This window comes from Corvus cornix, chromosome 12, assembly GCF_000738735.6.
Source record: "Corvus cornix cornix isolate S_Up_H32 chromosome 12, ASM73873v5, whole genome shotgun sequence".
Classification (NCBI taxonomy): domain Eukaryota; kingdom Metazoa; phylum Chordata; class Aves; order Passeriformes; family Corvidae; genus Corvus; species Corvus cornix.
This window is the reverse complement of record NC_046342.1, coordinates 780024-790287: the sequence shown is the minus strand read 5'-3', so window position 1 is coordinate 790287 and position 10264 is coordinate 780024. Positions and strand designations below refer to the sequence as shown.

The following is a 10264-nucleotide window of genomic DNA, read 5'->3' as shown; positions in this document are numbered from 1 at the left end:
CTCATGGAAAAGCCCAACAGGTCTCAGCTTTCACACCACAGGGAGATTGCAGAGCACACCTTTCTGCATGGAAGGGCACAGCACACAAATAATCCTCCTGGGATGTGGAGCTGTGCTGGAGCCGTGTATTCTGTTTTTGGAGCAACACTGGAATGTTTCCAAGACCACCATGACACTATCACTGCACTATGGGTGGTAAACAAGTCTCTACTGCTACTGCAAACCTTCCTGCACTGCTGGCTGTGCATTCTTTAACCACTCTTTATTACAAGCATTCTTGCCATGCTGCCACCTCATCCTTGGACCCCTCGGAATACACACCTGGAAAAGGCAAAGCAACCCTGTGCCTCACTGAGCAGATCCTATTTACTGGGTGGAATCCAGAGAGAAGTCAAGGTGAGAAACTACCTGGTGAGACAAGACTGCTAAACCAGCAGCTGCAGCGGGTGGCACAGATCATTCAAACCTTTTGGAAGCATACCCCTTATAGTTATAAAATGTTAGGTATATTGGAGCTTTTAAGGCATTTGGTACTGCCAAAATCAAACTCACTGGTGTTTCTCTGCCCGAGCCTCACCTGTAGATACCTTACCAGCTGCATCTATGTTAAAACTGAAGTCTAGATTTTTGTGCAGCAATTTGAACTCATGGTCAGAAACCAGGCCTGGAGTAAGCAGAGTTCCTGCACACTCAGCAGTAAATACTTATTCCCCACCCACAGTGAAGTCTCGTACCAAAGATCTTAAACAGAAGTTAACGCCAGAGTAATTTCTAGTTAACACTAGAATAATTAACACTGATTCTAGTTAACACTATAATTAGTGATAGAATTATAGTGAAGACCAAACATGGCCTCGAGTTTGTTTCAATGTGGGCACTGTTTTCCTTTAAAACTCATGTCCTCATTTTGGAGAAAGTAAAGGCAATTCACCATCAGTTGCACAAAATGCTGTATTTTATTAACTAAAACAAAAAAAAGTACAGTAAAATTCATACAAAAATGTTCAACATAAGGAATACTTAACATGTTTATGATCTAGGATTGTGTCTGATTTGCAGTTTGAACAGTGGCTGGCGTAAGCACAGCATATTAATGCTACAAGGTGCTCAGCAAAGAAGTCTCTGTACCCCACAGAACAGTGTCCAGCTGGAGCCCTACCACAACTACTGCTGTGGTGCAGTGCAATTACATCAGAAAACATGGACTCATTCCAACAATTCCATGAGAAACCACACCACCATCTTTAACTGGGAACTTTCCTCCTGCAAGACTCTAAGGCACCACTGAGAGCTTGTTTCACTTGGAGTGCCCATGCCTGGTGAAAAAGCACCAGATTTCAGGGGAGCTGGAATCTGATTCTCTTGGGGAAGGAAAATTGGAGTTTTTCCCCCTGAAAGGCAGATGTATTTTAGCTCCCTGTGAGCACACAGTACCAGTACCTTGATGTTAACAAGTTCACACCACCTCCATCCTAACCTCAGGGGCCTCCAGCTTACTCTGGGAGGAGCTGCCCTCCCAACACAGCCTCTGACTTACACAGCCCAAGGAGACCACAGCCCAGTGTCCCCAAAGTGGCAGCCCCCAATGTCACCATGCTGGATTCCAGCTAGCATTCCTGCACTTCCATTTGGGACCAAATCTGCCAAGACACAGCTTTCATTAAGCCTCAACATGCTTAGAAAGTCCTTTCTCTCCATGTACCAAAGCTGCAGAGGTTTGTAGGCTGAAGCCAAAATGGTCCTGGTGTTATAATAAAGCCCTAAGAAAGGCAGCAGGTTGTATAGTTACCTCCTTGTGAGCAAAATCCCTGCCCTAAAACTATGCAACCTACTACCTCTTCCTAGGAGCCCAATGCTTCCTCTGTGCAGTTCTTCACTCTCTGGAGGACTTTAGCTCACCAGCTGCTCTGGGTCTTCTGCCCTGGCTGGGCACACACTCCAAGGGGACACTGTCAGCACTTACTAACAGTGGCTCACTCCTTGTAACACTTGTGAATGGCTCCATTTTCACTCTGGCTAAGCTAAACTTGCCATCCCAAAAAGCATCTATTTCCATGGGATTTTTGTTACTACAGCAAGCTGCTTGCTGGGCATGCTAGCACAGAACCAGTTACAGACTGGGTACACCAAGGACAGCAGGAGAAAAGAGAATGCAATAAGCTTAAAAAGTCTTTTTACAGAAACAATACTACCTCAGAGGAAAGTGCTGGCTCTTGGATGCTCAAAACTCCATAGCTTCACACCCCCCCAGAAAGGTGAGAGGTCAGTTTTGGCCAAAATTGGCCAACACTTAAATTTTGCATTGAATCTGGAAAAGCTGGAGAAAAAATGTGCAGACTTATTAACAAAGGATAATTTTAAGTTTTCCCTCCAACTTTCACCAAGCAGTTGGGAGTCATGGAATTTTAATACATTATGGAAATTGGAGTGTCAAAACAGTTCAAGTCACAATGTACAAGCTTGAGCTACCTGTATTTTACACTCTCCTGACTGGCTTGGAATAACTTCCCCCTCTGCAGTGTTCCACTCCCTACCTAGAACACGGGCATTTTCCATCTCCAGCCAGCACTGTGCCACTCACCTTGGGAGACAAGTCATGTTAAGTCAAATATACCCTGTGGGGGTTGCAGCGTTCACACTGACTGCCAGTCCTGTACATTCTGGCACTGATGCTTTACAACCCTGATTTATCTGTTTTCACTCCATGAGTATTTTTAGCCCACGACTGACTGCAGGGAGCGCAGTTTGTTTTACTCCTCAGGGAAGGCAATAGATTGTATAGTTATCTCCTGAACAGGGTAAAATAACTACCCTACAACTATACAATCTACTACCTCACTCTGACAGAGAAGCACACACTTCAGCAAAGAGCTCACACAGCCAACCCCAGTTTCATTCTGAAGGATGTTTGATATGTCACTGAGCAAAGTTAAACACCCCAACAAGAGGAACACCAGTACTTTGTATTTGATTACCCCTCCATACACATACAGGAATAATCTATTCTCTTTTTTTTATTCATTAGAGCAGAAAAATTAATGCAGAATGATACCTAGCTTTTCCAAGAACTAGAAAAATCTAAACACAATTCCCACAGCTATTACACAAGTCTTTTGTCCTATAATAAGCACTACAGGTACAGAAGTTCAGCAAAATCTGACATTGAGCTTAGAACTGAGAAGCTTCCATTGTTGATTATCTGCTGCTTTAGGAAAGACAGTAGATTGTATAGTTATCTCCCAGTGGTGGGTATGACCCTAAAACTATACAACCTACTACCTCATCCCACAGTGCAGGCATCTTCAGAGCTGGGGGAAGATTGCTGCTTCAGTCAAGACAAGTCAGGCTAGTTGCAGACAGCATCTGTAATACTCACCATAGAGAAAGCCTTCCCCTCACTGCCCTAGTCATGTAAGGAAGTTATTTTAGTAATAAGGCTCCTTAATTTCAAAATTTTACCAATTGCTTGCTTCTTAAGTAAGCAAGTTGTAGCAGTCATAGCAACTACAGCCATTAAACTTCTATTACATCACTAGTGGTGTTCCACAGATGTAACTTCTCACCTGAAATCAAAAAAAAAGTCTATCAGAAACATTGTAGGCAGACATACATTTCCTCCTCTTTAGAACTCAAAAATGATGAAATCTAGGACCACAGCTATGTGACTGATTTACATGGATCAGGATGAGACCCCAATATCTGTAATTCTGATTAAGTAAGTATTACTACATAGAGTGACCTTTTCACCCATTGTAACAATAGCTCAAAAAAAAAAAAAAATCATGTACTGTCAAAAGCACTGCTTCAAGCTTTTTCTGCCAGTCTTAAATTACATTAAGTCTTATGCACAGGAATTCTTTTATTAGAAACAAAACTCAATAAGATTATGGCCTCTACCCTGACATTTAATTGTTAAACTGCCTTACCAAAAGGCCACTGAAAATACGTGCTTTCTCATCAGAAAGAAGTCTGAGTTTCTCTAACTGCTGCTGACGTAACTTTAAAGCCAATTTCTACATTAACGCAGCTCAACATCATCTTGAAGTAAAAAACTCTTAGAATACTGAAAACACTTGCCAGACAGATGTATGACTCAGAATCCCCTTCTTAGCAAGGACAGCTCGAGAACAGGGCTGGAAAGCAAAATTATTGTTTGTGCAGGTAGTTTATACAATAGTTGAGAATGTTTAGAGGAAAGCAGTTTTTAAAACATTAAATACATTTTACTAGTACTTGATCCCAGTTGTACACTGCTGTTGTCAGCCCACTCTCCAAACAAAGCCTTGACAGAACAAGAGCACCCTCATGCACGTTCGTGTCCTTGCCAAGCACACAGCGCGTGATCCCGTGCATTCACACACAAAGGATGACGTTATTCCTTGGACAGACAGAAAATCAAATTACTTACCAGCCCCCTCAGTGCCTTACTACAGAATCCTTTATACAAATAGTGATGACAAATTTGGGTGAATCAACCTTAAAATCTTGCTTTTAACTGGTGTAAATCCCGTTATTTGCTTCTGTTAACTTACACATCTACCAGAAAATGAACTTCAGCATGGACACAAGCAGCAACTTCCCGATGGCCAAAGCAGGAATAAATCAGAACAGCAGCTCCTGGCCAGAGTCAAACCTTTACAGAGCACTGGCCCCCAGCAAATCCTTTTAAATCAGCTCAGGCAGAGCTGACATTCGGCAGGGAAGCTGACATTCCTTTCAGCTCCCTGTTCCTGCATCCAAGCCTTCACCAGCTGAGCAGAACCCCTGTGAATTCCCACTCCTCAGTGGGAGAGGCAGCCTGGCCAGGGAGCTGAGCTGCACAGCACCAACTCTGCACCCTCAGTTTCACACTGACCCCATGAAGTTAATGAAGTCCCACGTTTAGCTTCTGAAGGAGCTTTAGGATGAAGCTGATGGTTCTGTGATGTACTGAAAATGTTCAAAGCACTTTGAAAACCTGAATAGGTGTTACAGACCTGTTTAAATTTTACAGAACATGTAAGGCAATGCTTTTGAATTTCTTTTTAAAATTAAGCCTGAGAGACACAAGGATTACAATAAACCTAGAAATTCATCTGTTCATTTCTCCACCTTTAGACAAAGTTTAGTTGCAAACCTACCCAACCTGAGATATATCAAACAACTTTTATTTTTATTTCCATTGACAGCAGGACTGCCCAATCAAGCATTACGATTCTAAACCATTTTGTACTGCCACCACTAGATTCTCCTGTTCAGTACCTGTAGCACCTCAATCCACAGGAATCTGCCTCCTTCCACCTTTCTGAAACAGGAGCCCTTCATCTACTGCAGGTCTGAAAATGCTGTTACTTAAGGTTAAAAATGTCCTTGAAAAAATATTACTTAACTTCAATTGCTATGCTGTCAGTCTGGCTTGTGACTGTGAAGTGCACACAGGCCATGAGGAAAGCCTTCTTCTGTAACAAATGCACTTTACGAAAGATGATCAGGTAACCTGTCCTCTACCTATTGCAGAAAGGCAATTACATTTTATCTTACATCACTCAGGTACTACTTTTTGTTTTTACTACTAGAGGAGTGTGTAATTAAAAGAAATAAAATTCTAGCCAAAATCCTGTATTTGGAAGAAGTTCAGGTTACTTTCTGCTTTTATTTCTGTTTCCTGTGTATTCCTGCAAAGTCCAGGTAATTAGCATTCTGCTTTACATTAATCCTGCACACTTTGGGGCATTTTTAACTCGTGGATTATTTCTAACAGTCGTTCCAAGCTGGATCACCCACATGCCATGTTGACAGATGAGATCTGCCAGGTCCCCTTGGGGGCCTGCTGTGTGCTGCTTCTCTCATACCATGCATCAGGGGGTTCTGGCACTCGCAGAGACAGGGAAGCCTGACAAACTATCCTCCTGGCACAGCCTCTACTGATCTGGTACGTTCTCATCCCCAGTGAATGCAGAGCTGCAAAGGCTCCCTGCTGCTGAAGTCACTGTGCTGCTGATGTCACACCCAGCGCAGCACCCAGGAGCTCAGGGTTGTGCACCCGCACGTTCACCCCTTCAGCACAACACACGCCATGAGAGACAAGCTTTAAGCAGTACCTGGGTCATTTGCTTTCCCTGTCAAAAAAGCCAGGTTCCCAAGGGCTGCTTTTCCTGTCAGCACGTGTTTAAAATCCCCGAAGCAGTGAAAGCAGACAAACTGACTCGAACTGTGGAGCTGGACAATCTCAGCAGCCCCAGCTCCCAAACGTGGTCCCGAGGCTGCAGCTCAGGCCTGCACAGCTCCCACCACACGATGGAGCTCCGGGATTTACAGGAACAGCTCCAACACCAACTCCTCACACTTTTACCCCTGGATTCCAGCAGCGCTCCCCGCACTGAAGCTGCACTTCCTGAATCCCACGAGCTTCCGCTGAGTGAATGTCTGCCGCCTTCTCCAGCCGTGCCAAGCATCCCAAATGACTGCACGCACACTCCTACCTCAAATGTGCTCATTCCATGGGGTTTTTCTTTGACTGGAGTGGACTACAGGAAGAAAGGGAGCAGCACAATTGATACAAACGTCATTATTCCTGATACGGCTTCCCCTCATTCCACTCAACCACCCCTGCACTGCCTGTCATCACGTGCTACAGGCACATCTCAGCCCCTCATCCCAAAACAGGCTCAGGAGAACCACATAGTGACTGACACAAAAGCTTTAGCATAAACTAAGAATTTTTCCTCTCCCATATTCAGTTTTGGATTGTGCCTTCCTTTGTCTTAATAATGTGCTAATCTGAAGGTAACACCTCCCAGCTCAAGCCCAGGCACCTTTTTAAGAGTCCCCTGCTTAGACCCAAAATTGAAAGATTTAACACCTTTTTCTGGACCTGCCAGCCCACTGAGCAGCACTACACTGGAGCAAGTGTAAATCACACCAGAAAGGTGCTTTCAGCTGGGAAACTGTACAGAGGAGAAAAGGAGAACAAGCAGTCCCAGCACATACAAATGCACAGATGTGCTCTTGGGCAGCACCACAGTCTGCACACCAAGACAGGGATATGTGCCCACAATGGTATTTTGTGGAATTTTTTACATAACATTAAGATTAATAGCACTGACTGCTACCAATAATGCCTTTATCTACTGCTTCAATTGGAAATACAGGGGTTTTTTCCCAGAATCTATACCCCACTTGCATTTAATTAACAGAGAGCATTCTGGCTTTAACTAATTATCACAAGATATTACTGTTTCACTACATTTTCAATTAGTGTGTTTGGTTTTAATTTATTTTTCTAACCATGTAGTTATAGATGGAATATAAATATCTAGAAACCATGGCCTGAGAGAAATGAGAAGTCCCCACTGGCCACTCAAGCACTAAGTGAAGCCCATCTCCTGTGGAAAAGTAAAGTATGTGAGCACAATTAATGATTTCTGCTACGAGCAGAGAACCAAAGGAACACAAATCCTGGCATCCTTCCCTACACACACTCGATTTTACAGCATTAGTATTAAACTCTCTGCATCTAAGGGGTGCATGTGCCACAGCACTGCACAGTGCTGTGAAACCTCAGGGTGGATTGAGAATGACTACACCAAAATGGTCACATTTTTTACTCCTCTCGGAGTACACCTCTCTCAGTACACAGAATAAAGGCAGATATTTATAAATAAGTACATACAAGTACACTTCAGCTTCAAACATTACAAAGGCCTCAGTGCCCTTCTCAAAGGAAAGCATCCATTTGGTTATCTGGTCCTGCATCAAACAAAAACGTGTGTGTACATATATATACATAAAATACACAACTGTGGACTTATTCACTAGATTTGTGTCTCTTAGGACATGCTAGGAGCAAGCAGGCTCACTTTGTCTGCAGAAAGTTTACACATTATAACAATTACACACAAATTCAGCACGAAAATCAGTGCACAAAAATATTTCAAGAGTGCTGTGTTATGTTATTAACTGGCAACATAATCAAACATCTGTTGCCCTCTATAAGCCCCAGGAGCCTTTCACTATTTGCAAATGAACTGACGTTTTCCACTACTAAAAACAGAGGAAAATACAGAAGGCATTTATCAAAAGGAAAGTGAAGTAAGGATACAGCTCATTGCAGTAGAAAAACAAAGCAAGTGAACTCATGTTTTATCTAAACTTCCTTTCAACTAAGGAAGTACTAAATCTCCACTATTAGTATGCAAAATAATTTCCTAGCATGACCTATGTGAGGTGAGGTTGCATATAAGATACACAGAGTTCAACTTGGGAAAAACTCAGTGAAAAAAAATTACAGCCAGCAATTTTCTATTCAAAATATCCCAATACAGCTATTTACTAAGTCCCTCTTCACGAGGCTAACTATCATGGGGCAAAAAAAAAAACCCTAATTAGCCCATTATTGCATGTTGACTGCAGCAAGTTTGAACCACCACTGCAAAAAACCTTTTGGAAGTTCAGACTATTTAACACCTGAGTGTTGCTGTGAACAGAACTGGTGAAATTTGACAACAGAAGCCACATCAGCAAGTAACTGTATGGTAAGGCCCCTGGCAGCAGGGGATGTTTGAAGATGCTCTGTTTCTTAAAGATTATTTTATTGCTTTTGAAAGGACAGATTGATTTTCTCAAAAACTCAGTGATGGATTCAGTTCGCCCCACTGCTGCTATTGAGCGTTATTCCTGTGTACATTTTTAATGGGAGCAATTTTTCCCTGCCAGTTAAGGCTTGCATTTCAGTCCCAAAACTACCTGCGCAGAGCAGTACAGATGAAGAGAAGCACCGACAAGGTGGGAAGGTAAACAAGGATTATCCCGACCTTGCCCATCAGGCTGAGTTTTAACTCCTGCCAGAAATAAATCACAGAATTGTTAAGACTGGAAGGGACCTCTGGAAATCATCCAGTCCAACCCCCTGCCAAGGCAGGGTCACCAGAGCAGGTGACACAGGAACACATCCAGGTAGGTTTGGAATGTCTCCAGAAAGGACTCTGGAGATGTCTCCACGCCCTCCCTGGGCAGCCTCTTTCAGTATTCTGCCACCCTCATGGAAGGTTGTAACGTAAAATCATAAAAACACAATTTGATGGGGTAACACCTTCATCTAAAACTGACTGAGCTGCGCCAGAACAAAGTCACCAGCAGCAGCTGCAATGTGCCAGGGCCAGACCTCGCTCTGTGCCACCAGCCCCGCACGGGAACCCACATGTGCTGAGCCCTGACGCGGCCCGGGGGCTGAGCTGCCCATGCCAAGGGCAAGAGCCACTCCTGCAGCGCCCAGAGGCCAGCCAGAGCTTTGGACAGAAACTGCATGTGCGTATTATATCAGAGCACATCTGTTCCACTGAGGAGCCGCTGCTCAGGTGCGCGGCCAGCCCCGAGCACGCCGTGACCTGCCCGGCTGCAATGTGCCCGTGACACTGCCGCCGCACGCTGCCTGCAGGACCGCACTGTCACCGGTCCCACAGCTTCCGACCCATTTCCAGGACCAGCCGCTCGTGAGGAACGGGGCGGGAGCTGCCTGGGGGCGACGGGCCCGGGGAGGGCACAGCCCCCGTGCCAGGCGATGCCGCTCACCACAAATGACACCCCTGAGTAGCCCCCGTGCCCCCCTGACAGGGGCTGGGCCGCCAAAGCACTTCCACCTACTTCCCAAGGGGTTTTCTTCACCTTTCGCCCCCTCGGCTCGCGTTCAGCCCCCGCCGCCGCGCTCCCAGTGCCCGGGCACGGCCGAGCCCCCGAGCCCCGGTACCGGGGGGGCTCCCCCGGCCAAGGTCCCCCCGGCCCCGGCAGTGACGTACCTGGCGCTGGCGGCTCCCGGGGGCGGCACTTCCGGACCTTCCAGTGAGCCTGGAGGAGAGCGGGGGAGAACGGGGGGAAAAGGCGTCGATGAGGGGAATAAGGACAATGAACCGGGCCCGCGGCAGAAGCGGCGGAAAGGCCGGGCCGAGGCCCCGCGGCCGCCGTACGGGCCCTCCGGCTCAGTCCCTCCACCCCCGCCCTCCCCCCGCCGCACCCCGCTCCCGCGGCCGCTCCCACGTCCCCCCGGCCCCGCGGCCGCCGCCCGGCCCCGCCGTCCCGGTACTTGCGGGACCCGGATGGAGTCGCGGCCGCTGCGGCCGCCGCTCCCGCGGCACCACGGGAAGGGCGCCGCGCCCCGCCCGCCGCAGCCGCCGCCCGCCCGTCCATCACCCGCCGCCTCCCGCGCCCATTGGGTGTGGGGCCGCGAGGTCCCGCCCCCGCGCGGGAATCTCTTTTCTCATTGGTCAGCTATGAACAGGGCTCCGCCCCC

At 46.5% G+C, this 10264-nt stretch overlaps 1 long non-coding RNA gene across 1 annotated transcript; it reads right to left on the bottom strand.

Annotated features, from left to right (window-relative positions):
• Positions 1 to 937: 937 nt before the first annotated feature.
• LOC120410687 lies at positions 938 to 9933 on the bottom strand. Its single transcript, XR_005602990.1, has 2 exons — positions 9774 to 9933; positions 938 to 4133 (listed from the first exon to the last, which is right to left on the bottom strand). It is a non-coding gene; the product is annotated as an uncharacterized LOC120410687 (long non-coding RNA).
• Between the last annotated feature and the right edge of the window lie 331 nt (positions 9934 to 10264).